The sequence below is a fragment of the Leucopleurus acutus genome (assembly GCF_964270905.1).
Source record: "Leucopleurus acutus genome assembly, chromosome: 5".
NCBI lineage: Eukaryota > Metazoa > Chordata > Mammalia > Artiodactyla > Delphinidae > Leucopleurus > Leucopleurus acutus.
The window spans coordinates 61,255,815-61,274,791 of NC_139147.1; the positions used below are offsets into that span (position 1 = coordinate 61,255,815).

The 18,977-nt window shown below is 36.4% G+C and overlaps 1 protein-coding gene across 14 annotated transcripts in view; it reads right to left on the bottom strand.

Annotated features, from left to right (window-relative positions):
- ZBTB20 (zinc finger and BTB domain containing 20) overlaps positions 1-18,977 on the bottom strand; it is a 799,009-nt gene that overhangs the window by 543,380 nt on the left and 236,652 nt on the right. For all 14 annotated transcript variants that reach the window (XR_014326231.1, XR_014326232.1, XM_082839976.1 and 11 more), the window contains one exon: positions 8,774-8,819. The gene's annotated coding sequence lies outside the window, so the exon portion shown is untranslated. The remainder of the gene's footprint in view (positions 1-8,773; positions 8,820-18,977) is intronic.

The following is an 18,977-nucleotide window of genomic DNA, read 5'->3' on the forward strand; positions in this document are numbered from 1 at the left end:
CCTGTGCTCTGCAACGGGAGAGGCCACAACAGTGAGAGGCCCGCGTACCGCAAAAAAAAAAAAAAAAAAAAAAAAAAAAGGATTTAAGCCTTTTAAAAAAAATTCTAAATAAATAAATAAATAAATATATATTTAAAATATGTTTTACATATTTGGTAGGTCCTAGAATTTTTATCCCTTTTTTAATAGCCTGCATCTTTTTGCACCTAGTAAGTGTTGAAGAAATCCATGTCAATTAGTTTAGAGTTACATTAGAGAAATAGTTCCATTTTACATTCCCTCCTGCTAAGCAAATGTTATTTATCATATTCCATAACAGCTCACAGTTTGTTATACATTAACTGCTCATTCTCTGTGCCAATAAGACAGTGCTGGAACAGCAAATGAATTTGGTACGTTCATTTAAATGATTCTGCAAACCACAGGCTACCCAGTTGTCTAATGATAAGAGAGCCCCAAAGCCACCTGATCACCATTATACTCCCTTATATTTTTGGACTAGCATGGTCAATACTGTCAGGATCTCAACACTGAGAAGAATGAGAAGGAAAAGTTTACCTCAGACATAGTCATGAAAAGGGGCTTTATTAATTCAGGCACCAATGGTGATATGGCTAGACTGGAAGGAGAATGGAATATAGGATTTGAAGTGCTTTGTCTGCTCCAAGACCAATGCTGGTTTTGGCACTTCTTTCACTCTAGTGAGTTGCAAAAAAACAAGCAGGTGCTAGCAATCTGAGAGACCACATGCCAGCTACAGCTGCTTCAAACTGATTCAATTACATCTGCCTGAATAGTCCCAGGACATCAAACCAGTTGAAGAGATCTGTAGGTTGCAAGGAGACCTAGTCTATCCTGAGACAACCACCTGCAAAGCTCCACATTTGGATAAAAGTGATCATTCTATCGCCAGGCACAGGAAAAAAGACCGGAGGGGGTGGGAGGGGAAATGTGATTTTAATTCACTTTAAAATTAAAAATTGGTTAGAGAAGGAGCATAAAAGGTCTCTTTGAATTTTCATGTCTAAAATCTGAGAGTAGCTGAGGTCTTAAGGATACTTAGAAACAGCCTGATTTTGTGATAACATTTCCCAAATCATTGGGTACAGCAAGCACATTTACAGAACATGCTCTTGGGATCCGGACTTCACTCCAAACCTTGTTTGTACAAAAAGGGGCCAAGCAGCTGGGAAATTCTGGAGTGGAGTGTGTCCTCATTAGTTTCCATCTGCCACCAGAACTCAGCTCATGGCAAGTTTGGCTAAGTCCTGGTGTACTCAGGTCCAAATGTGGGTCAGTTTTAATTACACTATACAGAATCCAGTGTGCAGTTTTTAAATCCTTATTATACAGCACAGAGGAATGGGCAGCTCTCCAGCTAATCAATTTTTTAAAAGTACATATATAAAAATTTTAAACCAGGCTAGACAGACAGTGGATGGAAAAAAGTCTTATAAATGAGTACAAGGGTTACTTAAGAGAATTATTAGTGAAATTGGGTCATGAGCAAGTCTGCTTTAAAACTTCAAAGTGAGAACAAACTGTTCCAATGGTAAGATAGAAAACTTAAAATAACGTACACACTGCCCCTTGTTCCTCATTGTGAATGAGTAACAACAAGGCTGTGGCCAGTTTATAGTAAATACCTATGGCAGCACTGGCTCTCACGTAAGCAGAGGTATTTCTTATTTTATTATTCTTTACACTTACTCCCTTTCAAGGAATAACTCATGGCAGGGATTGTAAAAAAGGAAAAAAAAAATCACAAACTACCTGTTAAGACTGAAAACAAAGATGAAGGAGAGGAGCGAGAGAAAGAGAAGGAGAGCAGAGTACACACGTGTTGAGAAGCAGACTCTGAGCATGACTTTGCTCTCAATGCCATCCACACAAACTGGGGCCAGAATCAACCCATGCAGTTCATGTTCAGAATCCATCCTGTCCGAAAGCTTCATCAGGTGCAGAAGAGCTAAAACACTAAGGCTTCAAAGACAAGTGTCAGCAAAAAATTCAGGAGTGAAGACGTAGGCAGTCAATGTTGGGCATTTATACGATAGAATAATGCACCATTTTTTATGGACAAAATGTCCTTTGGCACAAGCCCTAATGATAAAAAAAAAAAAAACCTTAAACGCTCAATGTATTTTGGGGGCTTTTGACTGAGTTGTTATGAAACTTACCCATTAAAAAGGCAGAACTGAATTCTGGGTTCAAGTACTAGCGTTTAACATTTACTGGCTGTATGATCTTGGACAAATTGCTTATTCTTCCTGAGCGTAAGTTTTTTTTCACCTGTAAAATGGGGAAAATAACATCTACCTAATAGATTGTTGTAAGGATGATCAATAATAATATATATCTATATCTATATATATATATAAACATCCCTCTGGAATATAAAAGTCACTCAGTAAATGTTAACTATTTTAACCCAACTGTTATGAGTTGAATCATGCCCCCACCCCCACAAAAAAAAAATATGTTAGAGTCCTAACTCCAGTACCTCAAAATGTAGCCTTACTTGCAGATAGGGTCTTTAGGAAGTAACCAAGTTAAAATGAGATAATAATTGAAGGCTCTAATCCAAGATGACTGATATCCTTATAAAAAAGGGAAATTTAGACACAGAGACAGATATGCATAGAGAGAAGACAACGTGAAGAGACACTGGGAGAAGATGGACATCTACAAGTCAAGGAGAGAGGCCTAGAACAGATCTTTCCCTCACAGCCCTCAGAAAGAACCAACTCTGCCAAAACTTTGGTCTCAGGCTTCCAGAGTGAGAAAACTTCTATTGTTTAAGCTGCCCAGTTTGTGATACTTTGTTACAGCAGCCCTAGCAAACTAATACCCAACTAAATAAAAATTTCCTTAAGCATTAATGTTTACCTTGACTCATCATAGTCAAAACTGTACACTTGACTTTAGGCAAGTCAACTTTATTAACTCTACTGAATAATAGTCTATTTCATATATTATCTAGTGCTTTTTCCCTTATTTCTTTTCTGATTGCTGTTTAGGAAGACACTGTTGCAATATAAAAAGCCTGGCAGGGGAAAAAAAACTTGTTTATTACAATTAAGATTATCTAGTTTTTATTAGAGATAAGGGAAAATCATATATACAAATTCAGAAATCCACTTTTCTTATCACGACATTTTACTACACGAATTTCCTTTTTGAGAGAAAAAGAAAGCCTTATAAAGCCATTTACTCATTGCCAACTCTGCTCACTAAACCTGTGGCTGCTTAGATTGTGAAAATCTTGCCAACAGAACCATCTTCAATTCACTAGGATGCATGTAAAAGTACATGGTTTAATTAGCAAGTATGGGTTCTTCATTGTTTACAAGATTAGTTTTAAGGGTATCTGACTTTCAAAAGAGGGGTGAAGTTGCCCGGAAGTTGTATCAGCAGCCCTTTCACTGCAAGGTACACTTGCATAATCAACAGACATTTAAGTGGATGTGATTATCTTCATCTTGAGTTTTCTTTAAACAGCCCCAGCTTCTACAGACATGTAGCATGTTCAGTTAGAAATGGTGAGTCTGGGACTTGCCTGGTGGCGCAGTGGTTAAGAATCTGCCTGCCAATGCAGGGGACACGGGTTTGATCCCACATGCCACGGAGCAACTAAGCCTGTGCACCACAACTACTGAGCCTGCGCTCTAGAGCCCTCAAGACACAACTACTGAGGCCTGCGCGCCTAGAGCCCGTGCTCCACAACAAAGAGAAGCCACCACAATGAGAAGCCCGCACACCGCAACGAAAAGTAACCCCCGCTCGTCACAACTAGAGAAAGCCCTCATGCAGCGATGAAGACCCAACGCAGCCAAACATACATACATACATACATAAATTTATTTTTTAAAAAAAAGAAATGGTGACTCTAACCAAGATGAATTGAGATACTCAACTGCAAAATGAATACAAAGCACAAAGGCATAACTTTGCCAAAATTAACTTTCTTAATGGGTGAATCTTATACTTCCTCCAAATTCCTATACTGCCTATCATAACAACTTTTATATTTTAACAAGGGGAGAGAAAAGAATATTTACGAAATACTAGTGTGTATTATGCACTAAATGAAGTATTTTGTATACCTAATCGACTTTAATCTTCACATCTATCATTGAAAAGGTAGACACTGTTACCAACAAATTTTAGATAAGAAAACTCGAGTGTTAGCAAGGTTAGACAACCTTGATCAGGTCACACAGCTACTGAACTGTGGGACTGGAATTCAGTGAAGGTCATTTGAACTCCAAAGCTCCTAAGTTCAAAGTCAGGCAAGAGATTTAGAATCCAGATACCCTAACATATCATTAACTTTTAAGATGTTGAGTTATTTAAGGTATCCGCAGTCTCCTTTAAATCATCTGAAGTCACTTAGGTAGTAGATGTCTTGCTAAACGTGACTCAGTTTATTCTCCTTAAGAAGAAACCAGTTATTCACAAACACAAACTAAGAGGCTTCAATCAATTTAGATGAAATTAACCCCTTTATGAGAAAGCCTGAAGGTCTTTTAGATTCAGTGCAGTGATAGCTTGTCTTGTGGTTAGTATTCCAACAACTTGATATAGTCCATTTACTTCCTGGAGATAAGGAATCAACTCTCCAATCACTAGTAGAAAAAAAATTAACACTAATATTTTTCTACATGAGGTATCTCACACTAGACCAAGAATCCAAAGTTTTGGTTTCAAATTGTTACATCTCTCACCTACTATACTGTATAACCCTGACAAGTACATCAACTTTTCTGAGCTTATTTTCTCACCATGGATAAAACAAAGATAATAAATAGTTGACCATTAAGGTCCCTTCAAGTTCTAACATTATGTAATTTTTAGGACTTCTTCTAAATCCCTAGAAGCAGAGGTAACTAGAGAGAACCTTCACGACAATCAATGTGACAATGTCCAGACCAGGGTACCTGCTCTTGGGCAAGTAGAGGGTCTTTCTTCAGCATCTAAATTGTAGTAGTGGTGGTGGTGGTGTTAGAAATAATAGTAGTATAGTAAGATTTATTGAGCACTTGCTACATGCTAAACACTGGACTAAGAATTTTATGTGTATTATGTTATATTTAACTCAACACAGCAATACCTAAGGTAGATACTATTATTTTTCCAATTTTTCAAAGAAGTAACAAAGGAACAGAAAAATTAGGTAACTTGTCTGGGTCCATACTAATAATAAGTGGTGAAGAAAAAAGGAGTTCTGCTGACATATCTTTGTTTCCTACTAGCCTGTATGCTCTTTGAGGGCAAAGACTTTATCTATTTAGCCTAGCTCAGGGTCTAGCAAATAGTAGGTATTCATTATTGTGTGGAATAAAAGTAAGGAAGGAAATGAGGAAGGGAGGGAGGAAAAGAAGGGGAGAAAGAAAGAAATTATATCTAGACATTCTATGTTCTCAATAAATATTGATTTTCTTCCTTTATTTCTTTAACCCTGAAATCACAGGGAAATCTGCATTTATGCTCAGGAATCCTAGGTGATTTCTCCCTCCTGAGTATTCCATACTGTAATTTCTAGTACAAGTCACTGAAGCATTTGCTATCATCTGCTTTAGTAATCTAGCTAATACATGTTCTTGGTTCATCTCTTAATTTCTAATGTTAGTCTAACAGAGGATATAGTTGATTCTACCAAACTAAGTTTCTGGAAAAAAAAAATAATGTCCCTGATTTTGGCCTCTCACCCACCGGTGTAAACTAAGGTGAAAGAAAAACTGTTCCCAGAGGAAAGATACTTCCAAGCTTAATAGTACCCATGAATATCATCAAGCAGTGGTACTAAAATTTGAGAAGTCTAAACAAGATGTTTTGATGCAATAGATAGTGGCTCACTTTGCTACCTCTGCCGTTGTTATGTGACTGCCTCACGCCATACAAAATGGAACTTAAGAGGGGCCTATCTAAAGCAGGTCGTAACTCACACTGTTTTGACTCTACCTCTGCTTGGCTTCATATCTACTTATTTACAGTTAGAATTCAGTGAATAATAGAAACCATAATTATAAACATGTATACAGCAAACACAGGGACCATTACTTCTGTTTAGCAAAACACCAATTTTTTAATATGATCTAATCTTACCAGGCCATAAGTCAACATACAGTTTATTTTTGTGTTTTCAATGAGATAGAATTAGGGTGGGGGTAGGGGGTTTGGGGGAGAAAGTGATTGCTCAGGAAACTCATGGCACTGCTCACATAACACAGAGATTTATTTATTCCTATACTGAAAATATTTCCAAGGTGACAAGTGACTTAGTCATTGAATGCCTCAGCATTGTGCATAAAATAGGGATAATATAAAGACTTTTCTCTTTTTTATAACAAAGTGAATCAGCCATACATATATATATATCCCCATATCTCCTTCCTCTTGCATCTCCCTCCCACCCTCCCTAACCCACCCCTCTACGTGGTCACAAAGCACCAAGCAGAAACTAACACACCATTGTAAAGTAATTATACTCCAATAAAGATGTTAAAAAATATAATAAATAAATAAGAGTGGGAAAAAAAAAAGATTTTCTAGACCCGGGGGGACTGGCCAGGTCCCCAGGGCTCAAGAAATTCTAAGACCCACTCCCTTTCTTATCGTAAAAAAAAAAAAAGACTTTTCTCATAGTCAGCAAAATGAATACAAAGCACATTGCAAATAGTGTTATGGCAACTCTTGATTGTGACGGGGATCAATTCCTACATATTCATTTGCATTTTAAGGACAGAATTTATTAGTATTCTCATCTCCGTCTCATCAGCAGTATGAGAACTGAAGGAAGTCCATCAGGACCATCCACAATATACAACAAGTAACAAGTTTCTAGGACTCTTTATCCCTCCAGACATGTTTTATTCATACACGCATTCATTCAACATTTACTGACCACCTACTATGTACAAGGCATTGTATTAAGAGTCTGTGGACAATGTATATTTAGCTCAGTACCGATGTTTCCTACTCCCAAAGAGGTCAGTTAAATTCATATTATGGTAGTTTAAAAAAAACAGATTTAAATGGGTCAATAAAAGGAGAAGATACACAAGCTCTAAGATTTTATGTTACTAAATACTGATGGAAACTCTTTAGCATTTTTTCACTGAAGCATTTTTAGGAAGAATAATGCAGGTTATTTGAGTAAGTTTTCAATACTGGGAATTGGGTACTACCAAATAAATTATTCAATTAAATACTTTGTTTACTGAGTTGCGACTTTTTAAAAATTTATTTAGTTATTTATTTTGTCTGTGCCGGGTCGTAGTTGCAGCACACGGGATCTTTTAGTTGTAGCATGCATGCGGGATCTAGTTCCCGGACCAGGAATGGAACCCGGGCCCCCTGCATTGGGAATGCTTAGTCTTACCCACTGGACCACCAGGGAAGACCTGAGTTCTCACTTTTTATATTATATTTATAGAACTTTACTTAACTAGTATAAGATATACTCTGTAGTAGGTTGTCTATATTAAAAATATAGATATGTGTCAGAAAATATATAGAGTTATTACCCAAAAGAAACTTAACATCACTAACAGCAACACTTAGGGAAAAATATCAGGTGACTAGGATTTGATAGAATTAAAGGATGATATTCCAGCCTTAAAATTTACATCTGGATTTTAGCCCCTTTTCTAAGATCATTATTTAATTGTTGCTTTCTTTTCTCTCATTTCCACCCTACTGCAACAGAGGCACACGCACAAATCAAGAAATCATCTTACAATATACACTTAAATTTTCTGAATATGCCCCATGTGTCCACTAATAGCCAAATGCTTTCAAATCTGTTCAGCTAAATGGATCAATAACTACATCCAGCCTCACATAGTGGGGTTGCCAACATAGTGAAATTGAGCCAAACAGAAAGTGTCTCTATGAGGACAAAAATTATTATCAACCCAGTTATCTTGAGAGATCTACTCTCCCCAGGTATCCTTTAAAGAAGTTAACATAAACATTATCTAGGGCAGTCATCAGCGGCTAAAAAAATATTTGATACTGAGAACGAAGAATTTGGATAAAATATTTGGGAGCTAAAATCAGTGAGTTTTATAATAAACCAATGTAATAGTTCAAAGTCTACATCAAGTAAGAATCTTTCAAACTCGAAGTACACAAAATACGTAACAGCACAAGCAAACTGCTAACAAGCTTCTCTGTGCTCTCAATCTTATGACACAGCTGCAAGCAACAATTGAGCAGGTGCAACCAAGCTTTTGAGAATTCCTGCCTGTTGCCCAGGAACCACAACACCACACAGTTGAGATTTTTAAACAGGTGCAAACATTTTTTTCCTGTTACTCTAGTGCTTGAGACAGTGAAGCAGACATCTGCAACTACTCCTTACCTAAAGCAACCACCACAGAAAATAAAAAGCAGCACAAAAAGTTTGAAAATAAAACAACAGTGTCAAAAACAGTGGTTTTGCAATAGTCTCTGACTGCACGTCAGTAGTTGCTTTAATAGTACTGTTCCATAAAACACTCTCTAATCTCTCTACCAGATGAATGCTTTGTAATTAAAATTATTCTGCTTCAACAAATCTTAGAAATGTTTATCTGATTCTTACAATAGAGTGAAATGCAAGGTATGTGTAAAATGTACTATCCTTTGACGCTGTCAATATTTGTAAGTACTCAAAAATTAACATTTTCACATTATGAAATCTGTAAGCAATTTTAATACCCCAAATTTTAATAACTTGCCAGTTAATATACAGATTAATATAACTATAGGTAATTCATATACATACCTGTGCAGCTACGGGGCACAAACAGACTTGCAATTTATCAGGTACTCTGAAATGTAAAACAAATATATTTTTTAAGTAAAAATGATTTTCTAAGTGCAGCCACTATTTATGCTGAGACATTCTGCAGAGAAGTAGAAAAGACTGCAGTTCTTAAATAGTTGGGTAATTTTATGTCTATATTTTCCCCATAGGATATCTCAGTTCACCCTAAATTCATGTGTGAACTATATACACACAGAGCATCCTGGAGCAGTGTGATCAAAAACAAGTACCATGGCCTCTGAAAGGAAAATGCTTTCACTAGAGGATGAGACAAACACTTAAAAATGGTTTTTTTCTTTGGTATTCTTCCAAGACTATTGCTTTCCTAATACAAATATGACTGCTACTCTATAAAATGAAACCACTCAGATTCATCTCCACTCAGTCTGGGTTTGTGTGGAAGAAAGGTGCTTTTGTAGAGCTCCACAAAAATGCATAATTAAATAAAAGTAAACTCGATGTTCATTAACTTCAAATTGCAACAGCAAATAGAAATGATATTGATCACTACAAGAGGGAATGCTAAAGCCACACTAGATGTGATGCCTCAACGCAACACACTTTGAGATAACTGCCAACAAAGTAGGTATTGATAAAGAAATCCAGCTTAAACAAAGTATGCACAGTTCACAATTAGACCCGAAAAATATTTGCATGTAAGTGGAAACTGTATTGCAAAATGTAGCCTCTGAACTACTGTGACCCTTAAACATATTTCATAATTCTCTCTGAAAGCAAACTAAAATACTCATTTTATATACTTCTGAACATAGTTGATGATAGTAACATATTAAAGTCATTATATCTAGTTGATAATACTTGCTTAAAAGTGTGTAGAAGAAATAATCAATTTTGATGATGACTCAATGAAACACTTCGTCATACACTTCTGATAGGAGTGTGAATTGCTAAAAATTTTCGGGAAAACTATTGAGTAATATGATCAAGAACTTAAAGTTCAGAATCTTTACTCAGTAATTTTAATTCTAGGAATATATCTTACATAACTGAAAACCAACAGAGATTTATGTTAAAAAGGTAATGTGTAATGATAGCAAAAAACTGAAACTAACCTGAATGTCCAACAGTAGAAAAATAAAGCACAGCACATCCATATAAAGAAATATTTTTAAACAAGTCACAAGGTAGCTTGTGGTACTATAATGTTTTATAAATATATAGAGTACCAACTGCATGGACATAATGAAATTGTGCAGCTGAGAGAAAAAAACAAAGAACACACAAAAATATTAAAAGTGATTATATCTGGATAATAAGATTATGCATGTTTTTAATTTTTTCTTTTTAATTTCATGTATAGTTAATCTCTATGATAAACATTACTTTTATAATAAGAAAAATATTAGTTGTCAGGGGGGTAAGGGAAAAAAGTTTTAGAGTGCCATATGTAAGTGATAAATCTAACCTTCGTAAGTAAAATAAATTAATTCAGTCACACATAAAATCCACTAAGTATACCTACAGTGAGAAACTCATCCTTACTGGTTCCTCATAGGGGTATAGCCATGGTCTCTTTTATCCCACTGCTTTAGAATCTAAACCAGTAATTCAATAACAAATTTTTAATTGTCTTAGTAAAACTTCCTTAATTATGCAGAGTGAAATGATGGCAAGAACAATTTAGGACTACAAATCTGTTCAACCTATTACAAACTAATTTGTTCAATAAGTCAACAGTATATATAGTGAGCATCTATTGCATTCAAAGTTGTTCAGCATTATGATATTCTAAAAGACAAATTAGAAAACATCTTACCTTCACAGAACTAACAATTTAAAAGTGCTGGACTTCCCTGGTGGCACAGTGGTTAAGAATCCGCCTGCCAATGCAGGGGACATGGGTTCGATCTGGGAAGATCCCACATGCTGCAGAGCAAATAAGCCCATGCGCCACAACTACTGAGCCCGCACGCTGCAACTACTGAAGCCTATGAACTATAGGGCCCGCATGCCACAATTACGAGCCCCTGTGCTGCAACTACTGAAGCCAGCGTGCCTAGAGCCCGTGCTCCGCAACGAGAGAAGCCACAGCAATGAGAAGCCCGTGCACAGCAACGAAGAGTAGCCCCCTCTTGCCGTGAGTAGAGAAAGCCTACGTGCAGCAACGAAGACCCAACGCAGCCAAAAAAAAAAAAAATTTTTTAATTATAAAAGAAAGATTTAAAAAAATTTAAAAAGTTCTGAAAAGTATGTACATAACACCTTCCTATTAATTTTGCTGTGAATCCAAAACTGACCTAAAAAAATAGTCTTAAAAAACAAACAACAAAAAACTAAACAAAAAATATGTACATACAGCTCACATAAAGATGTAAACACAATACATACAGTTTAAGGCATTTGTGACAGATCTAGTGCACTTTAAGAAAACATATCAGGTGGGGTTTTTTTTGTATTATTGAGCAAAAACGGATATTTAACTCTCAACAAAATTCTTAAGTACGTGAATGTGTATCACTTATAAAATGCCCTAATAAATTTCTATAAGTATGTATTTTTTTATCTGTATGTAGTCTACTGTTTATTAATAGAGTTATATAATAGGAAACCAGGTATGAAAGAATACTGAGTCCATCTCAGATACCAGATGTATACGATTGTCTCAGATTATCTAAAGCCATATAAACATATGCACAATTATTAACAGGTTATAGTTATTTATTGTCAACCAAAGTAAATAAATGAATTAGTTGCTAACCTTGCCAAAGACGCTACTATAACACTGCCTCCAGGGAAAGAAAAGAAGGTAAGGGTGGATAGACGAGTGCTGAGGGGATCTCTAACAACCAAAGGGGTGGTGGTGGTGATGGTGGTGGTGGATGTGAACTATTTTTGTTGTGCAGATAAAATAATGCAGCACAGAGTTTCTCTCCATGACAGTTCAGTTTCCTTGTGGCCTGTAACCATAATCAGCATTTGCCTCTCTGAAGCTAGTGTCACACAATGGTTCTGAGGTTCAGTCAGTGGGGTCAGCCTGTTTGAGGCAGTGCCAAGTGGTAAGAGAAGCTATTGAAGTGATCAATGATCTGTGGGTTGGAGACAGCAGCGGAGTTATATGAGGTAGGGTGGTGGTTAAGTGATTAGCTTTTGCTATCAGAGAAATCTGGAATCAAGTTCTAGATCTCTCTTTTCAATTGTGTGATCTTGAGCGAGTTACATTTTCCCTGTCTATAAAATGATAATCACATTACCTACCCTATAGGATTGTTTGTGCCTATTACATGTTATAGGCATGTAAAGGAACTAGCACAGTACCTGCTATAAAGTAAACTTTGCTGAACAGAAGCTATTAGTACTGTTGTAGTTGTATGAGAAAAAGAGGGGATGTCTGTACTTCTAAGCTAAAGAGCTAAGCTAAAGAAGGAGTGAGGAGATAGAAAGACAACTTGCTCAAGATATCACTCTATATTCCACAGCTCATCCAAGAGCCAGTCATGTGCTGGATGTTCACAGAGCATCTCTGAATCAGGAAACACTATAACAATATTAATGGCCAGGATAAGCAACCCTAACCTGCATTTTAAAGCACCATTTCTATTACTGAAGGGTAAGGCAGTAGGATCTAAGTAACACGTGCAGCAATACTGCCCATTTTCCTGAATGAAAAATGAAAGATCATCGTCTATACCTAACTGAAACAATCAGGAAATGAAAATATAAGGACAAAAGTGAACACAATTATGCAACTGGAATCAGGACCAGGTGTTGCAGACTCCTTAATGATCACACGTGAGCAGTATCACTTTTTTATGTATTCTAAAGAGACCCTGCAAATGACCTGAGCTCACATATAACACAAGGTTTGCAAATATAAGTAAAAAATATCACAGTGGGTTTTTCTCTCAGGGCTTGAAATACACAAATGAATGCATACTGATGTTGTTCTAGACCTTATTTCTGTTTTGATTTGGAGGACAGCGCAAATTCAGAATTGTTACATGGTATCTTTAGAATCCATTGCAGTTTATATAATCCCTAGAATTGTTTGGGTCATATGAGTGTGAAGGTACTATCAGTACAATTCCAGATGGAGATATACTATAGAGGATTTTTTTTTTAAGTTCTTTTCACTTCTAGGTTGGCACAGCTGTGTTCCCCAGTAGGAACTGAATAGGTCCAACTATATGTCGTGAAGTGCAAAAACGTTTATCTTCCCTTCATACTGGATGGGCCTGAGGCATTAATAAATCTAATACCTAATTCACTTAGGACACTGAAAAGGGCCTCGGCTGGGTCTGCAGGAGCAATGGCTCCATAAAAGAGCTCTGAATCTAAATTTAGACTAAAAACATTTGCCCCACGACTGAGTAAGCAGTCTTAGGAATATTTAGTGCTTTATATTTTAAATTTGACCTATTTTGAGAAAAGACACTATGTAATCCAAAATATTTTTATTTACTATGTGTTTACTTCTTCCAGACCCACAACTAATCTGGGTGCTCTATCATTATTATATTATTATAAAATATAGATTTTAATGATCAATAAAGACAATTTACTTTTTTTAAAATTGAGGTGCCCTAACCTCTGGAGTTTATCTGAACAGAAAGTCTATGAAGATTAAGAGAAATTATAATTTTAAAAGTAGGCTTGAAAAACTTGTTAGTTATGCTTATTTTTGTAAGTTACAGAGTTAGAGTTAGCCCTATCAGAAACAGGAAGAAAGAGAGGCAACAGTTATCTATTTATCAACCCTGTGAACTGGAAAGAGATAAAGGGCAATAAGGAAGGAAAAGGAAATCATATGATAAACACCCGTTAAACCAAGGGCACAGTTGGTCTGTCTAGACCTTAGGTTAGACCAGCTCTAATAAAGCTACAGAATGTAAGAAAAGCTAAGCTCATAAAATAATTCTATATTTAAATTTTCTATGACTATTGGCTACCATTTAAAATGAAACAATTTAATATCAAATTTTATGTATAAACATGATGAATTTGAACTCTCCAGTAGAAACCTGACCCACAATACACTAAATGTTAATAACTCTATCTTATAAGTCACACTTCAGAGTGTATTAAAGAGAAAATAGTTTTTTAATAGATGATTTTTATTTTTATTTATTTATTTATTTATTTATGGCTGTGCTGGGTCTTTGTTTCTGTGCAAGGGCTTTCTCTAGTTGCGGCGAGCGGGGGCCACTCTTCATCGCGGTGCGCGGGCCTCTCACTATTGCGGCCTCTCTTGTTGCAGAGCACAGGCTCCAGACGCACAAGCTCAGTAGTTGTGGCTCACGGGCCTAGTTGCTCCGCGGCATGTGGGATCTTCCCCGCCCAGGGCTTGAACCCGTGTCCCCTGCATTGGCAGGCGGATTCTTAACCACTGTGCCACTAGGGAAGCCCCAATAGATGATTTTTAAAAACTTAACTTCTTACCTTAAAGTTTAGGATCTAGTAAAGAAAATTACCAAAACTGGAATTTAGATAAATGTCAAGAATAATATTTTCAAAATATTCACAACCTGAAGCTACGAATATGGAAAGGATTTATTCTTATGAATGTGAAAATTCTACTGACTAGCTTGTACACATTCCTGAGGTCTTAATTTAAATATTACCTCCTCCAGAATCTGATGTCCTGTGCTTAATCTTGTCATAATAATCATCACACTGCATTGTATTTGTCTTTCACATAAGACTGTAAACATAGGAACAGAGGTTTTGTCTTATTCACCATTATGTCATTAGTCCCTAGTACAGTACCTAATGGATAAATGGTAGGTATGGGTTAAATATTGGGTAAAGGAATGTTGAATGAGTTGTGTTATCACCTATTCCTGATGATTAAGAAAATTCACATTGAAAAATTAAAGACTTGCATTCCTAAACAAATTATTTTTCAATCTTTAAAGGACTAATCTTCCAACCTCTTTTCTTTTACTTTTCCCTCTTACTTGTCCTCTTAATCAGTACAAAACTAGATGATCAGAATCTGAGTCTCAAATGTTAACAACAGATTAGAAAGCCTGGCTGGTTTGGCCCCAGGGTGGATAGGAGTCACCCAAATCTCACCCTTTAGCAGATACCTGATACAGTAGAAGTTGAGACACAGAGTTCCCTCAAAGAGTTCTGCAGTTCCTAACCAATTGTGTGGTTCTTCTAAGTCTCTGAGAGGCTGGATCTGACTACTGTTCCTGAGACAGAGTCATCCATTATTTTATTCTTTTGTGGAATTCATTACAGTTTGAATTATCCATGTGGTTATTGGTTTATTTGTTTATTCTCTCGCTCCCTCACTAGGCTGTACATTCCATAGAGGCCACATTATTTTGTTCAGCACTCTATATCCAGGGTCTGGTTTAGTGCCTGACACACAATAAACACTCAATAAGTATTGGTCAGATGTGTAAATATGAGGTTCAGAGCAGCAGTTTTCAATCAAAAGAGACTGTAAAATTAGATAGGTAACAGCTACCCCTACTGTTATTTGCTCTACATTCCAAGTCTATCTGTTACATGGAAGACTTGATGCTGTACGTACTCTTTTATTATAAATTCTGTTCAGTCAATGGCAAGTCCGGAAAACTTCAAAAGCAATACTAGGTAGGCTGTAGGCACAACATCTAGATGAAGCAATGGAACCATTTCCAACTAGAAGTTTAGGGTTTGAATTCCAGCTTACTCAGTGTGTATCCTAGGGGAACTTACATAATCTCCCTAAATACTCAGTTTCATCTTATTTAAAATGGGGGCCTTTTATCTAGCATGCAGAGTTTTTAATGGTGACTGAATGAGATTGTATATATGAAAGCAACTACTAGTATAATTCATGGTATTTAGGAGAAGGGGCTTACTACAAATTAGTTCTTTTGTGTTGGCCAGCCAGTGTCTGCAGCAAAATAGAGATATGATTTGACTAAAAGCCCAGGAGCAGACATTTTGGGTAGAGAAAAATGAAAGAAAAAGGATTCAAAGGCAAAAAAAAAAAGTAAGTAGATGTGAGGGACAATAAGTAAAAAAAGCAAAAGACAGAGCAGCAAGAACATAACAGCACTTAGAAATGGAAAGACATTTTAACATGATAGAAAAATTGCCAAAAAAATCTATTAGCTTTTTCTTAGGTGACACAGCCTTCCCCACATATAAAATAATTGCTACCATTATAGTTAGGAGAAAAATCAACTGAAATGTACATTAAACACATATTAGAGATTTAACATTCTTCACTTGAATTCACATACTGGAAACTCAGCCTGTGTAAATATAGCCATGAACTTTATTATTTACTGTGGTAAGGTAATAGCATATCCTCCTCTGTGTACTACTTGCAGAGTTATAAAAGCCAAATGTGTACTAGCTCTTTAGGTACAATCACAAGGCATCAGAATGTAGAGTTAGGCCCTTTTTTGCATTTTGTGATCATCATACAGGGGCTACCAACACTGGAAGAGAAACTGGCTATCATGAAAACTTTATTGGAAATTCTTTTTTCGTGCTTAGTTACTTTCATTTTCTTACTACTGTAGTCAGACTACTTCAGCTCCCTCATGAAGATTGATTTCTGGGCTTCCCTGGTGGCGCAGTGGTTGAGAGTCCACCTGCTGATGCAGGGGACATGGGTTCGTGCCCTGGTCTGGGAAGATCCCACTTGCTGCAGAGAGGCTGGGCCCGTGAGCCATGGCTGCTGAGCCTGCGTGTCTGGAGACTGTACTCCGCAACGGGAGAGGCCACAGCAGTGAGAGACCCACGTACCGGGGAAAAAAAAAAAAAAAAGATTGTTTTCTGGCTAAATCATTATCTTTCTAGTCTCTGTGTGTGTGTGTGTGTCTGTGTGTGTCTGTGTGTGTGTGTGTATTCTTTGGTCTGTTCTTAGATAAAAAAAGAAATTAAGAGGTCTTAGATACGTTGCATACCAGAAGTAAGCACCATGCAACCTCATGGTGGGCAACCTCAAGGAATGCCCACCTGGTACCAATAAGTTCATTAAAAGAGTTCATTTGAATTCATAACCTTTGTCCACTTGTGATGATACAGTGATTTTTAAGTCTATCTATGCTCTCTGTAAGGCTGCCATCTTCATGAGGGCTGGAATCTTGTCTATTTTTCTTTCCTTTGTATCATCACCACCTAGTTCAGGGACAGGCACACAATACACAGACAATGAATATTTCATCCATTATTAAACAAATATTTATTGAGTATTTACTATGAGCCAGTCATTATTCTAGGTGGTGAAAATATAGGAATGAACAAAATAGATGAAAATCTCTGATCTCACGGAGATTATGTTTTTGTGTGGGCAACTGACAGTAAGCAAGAAAAATAAGTTGAATACATAGAATGGTAGATAATGGTCCATGTTAAGGAATTAAAATAAAGTGAGGAAGGGAGAAATAAATTCTAGGATGGGGGGGAGTTGTGGTTGAAATTTCAGATAGTATGACCAGTGATGATATCATCGAATGATCACATTTAGGTAAAGACCTGAAATAAATACAAAAATGAATCAGGAAGATAACCACAGAGAAAAAGCATTCAAGCCAAAGGAATGGTAAAAAGATCCTCTGGAAGAAGTAAGCTCTTCTATAAAATGTTAGGCTAGATTCACACAGGAATGTTCCTGTTAAAACATAGAGGTACCACATTTAAAACAGAAAATACAAAAACGCATACACAAACAAAAGTTTTAAAATGTCTGATCTTACAATAAATTAAAATTCCAAAAAGACAGGAAGAAAAGGGATGTGAAAGACAGGGCATTATTATGATGTTATACAACACACCAGAGGTATTATCCAACTCAGTAATAATCAGGAAGCCTCAGGGACAAAAAGCAGGTTTACAATAATGACAACCACAGAGAACGGCAACCAAGTAATATGCCTGGACTACCTAGAAAAAGAAAAAAAAAAACACTCTGTACCAGGACACCTTCAACAACCCAGATTATGTGGGAGTCTCACAGGAAAAGCAAACTTCAATTAAGAGCTCACATATCAAAGATATCAAACACATAAGGAAAGGCTTTTTCATATAGGAGTCAGCAGACACAAAAGTGCTTTACATCAAATATAAGCATTAAGTTAGAAAATGAATAGGGAGGGCACAGTCTTAAGAACTGAAGTAAGAGAATATTAATCTCACACCTCAGTGGGACAAAATGTTTAAAATGATAAAAATTTTAAAAGAAAGAGGCAAAAATAGGCAGATAAAAACATGGAAAAGCAGATTTGATAAAAACCAAAGAGATTTAAAGGAATGAAATTTGTATTAAAGTCAGCATCTGAAGTGAGGCTATATCACATTAGATGCAGATAAGGGAAGAATCACTGAAATGAAAGATAATTCTAAGGAATTTACCCAGAAGAAAAAGAGAAAGGTGGAAAATATAAAAGAGATTAAGAAATATGAGGAACAGAAAAAAAAGATTTAACATGTCTAAAAGTACATATGAGAATGAGAAAATAAAGACATAAAGGCAATATCTGAAGCAATAATGGATCTCTTCCAGAATTGAAAAAGACATGGAACATCAGATACATAAAGCAAGTCCCAAAAATAATAAATAAAAATAAATCCAAATCTGGACATGTTATAATGAAATCTAGAATACTGTATCACTCATGATCCAATCAAGGAAACATAAACTACTCACAGTGTTTAAAATGAGGCAATATAAAGTATGCAGAAGAGGCTGATAAGTGAACCAAGGTATAATGACACAACCCAGAAATTAGCAATGGCAAGGGACAGAGGGGTAAAACAGGGAGTCCTGGTGAATCAGTTCATCAGGAGTTGGGTCCACTACAGAGATGTAGCAGTGTTTGGAAATGTCACCCAGGCTGACAAAGGAGATATTTTAAAATTTCTCCTTTCCCCCTGTTCTCAGTCAATCACCAGTGATTCCCACTGGATGAAGCCTGGCAGAAGAAAACTGATTTGGTAGCCTAGGAAATTCAGCCTGAACGGTCAGCCCTCTTCACAAACAACCAAGAAGAGAAAAGAATGAATCTTAGAGCCAAACAATCCACAACCTGTACAAACACCAAAGACAAAGAGTAAGGACAGATTATCTATAGAGAAAACTCAACTAAATAGATAGTTGATGTCTCAACAACAGTATAGGATCTAGAAAACAATGGAATAGTATCTTCAAAGTATTGAGGGGAAATAAATAAGTACGGTAGTTTATATAGTCAAA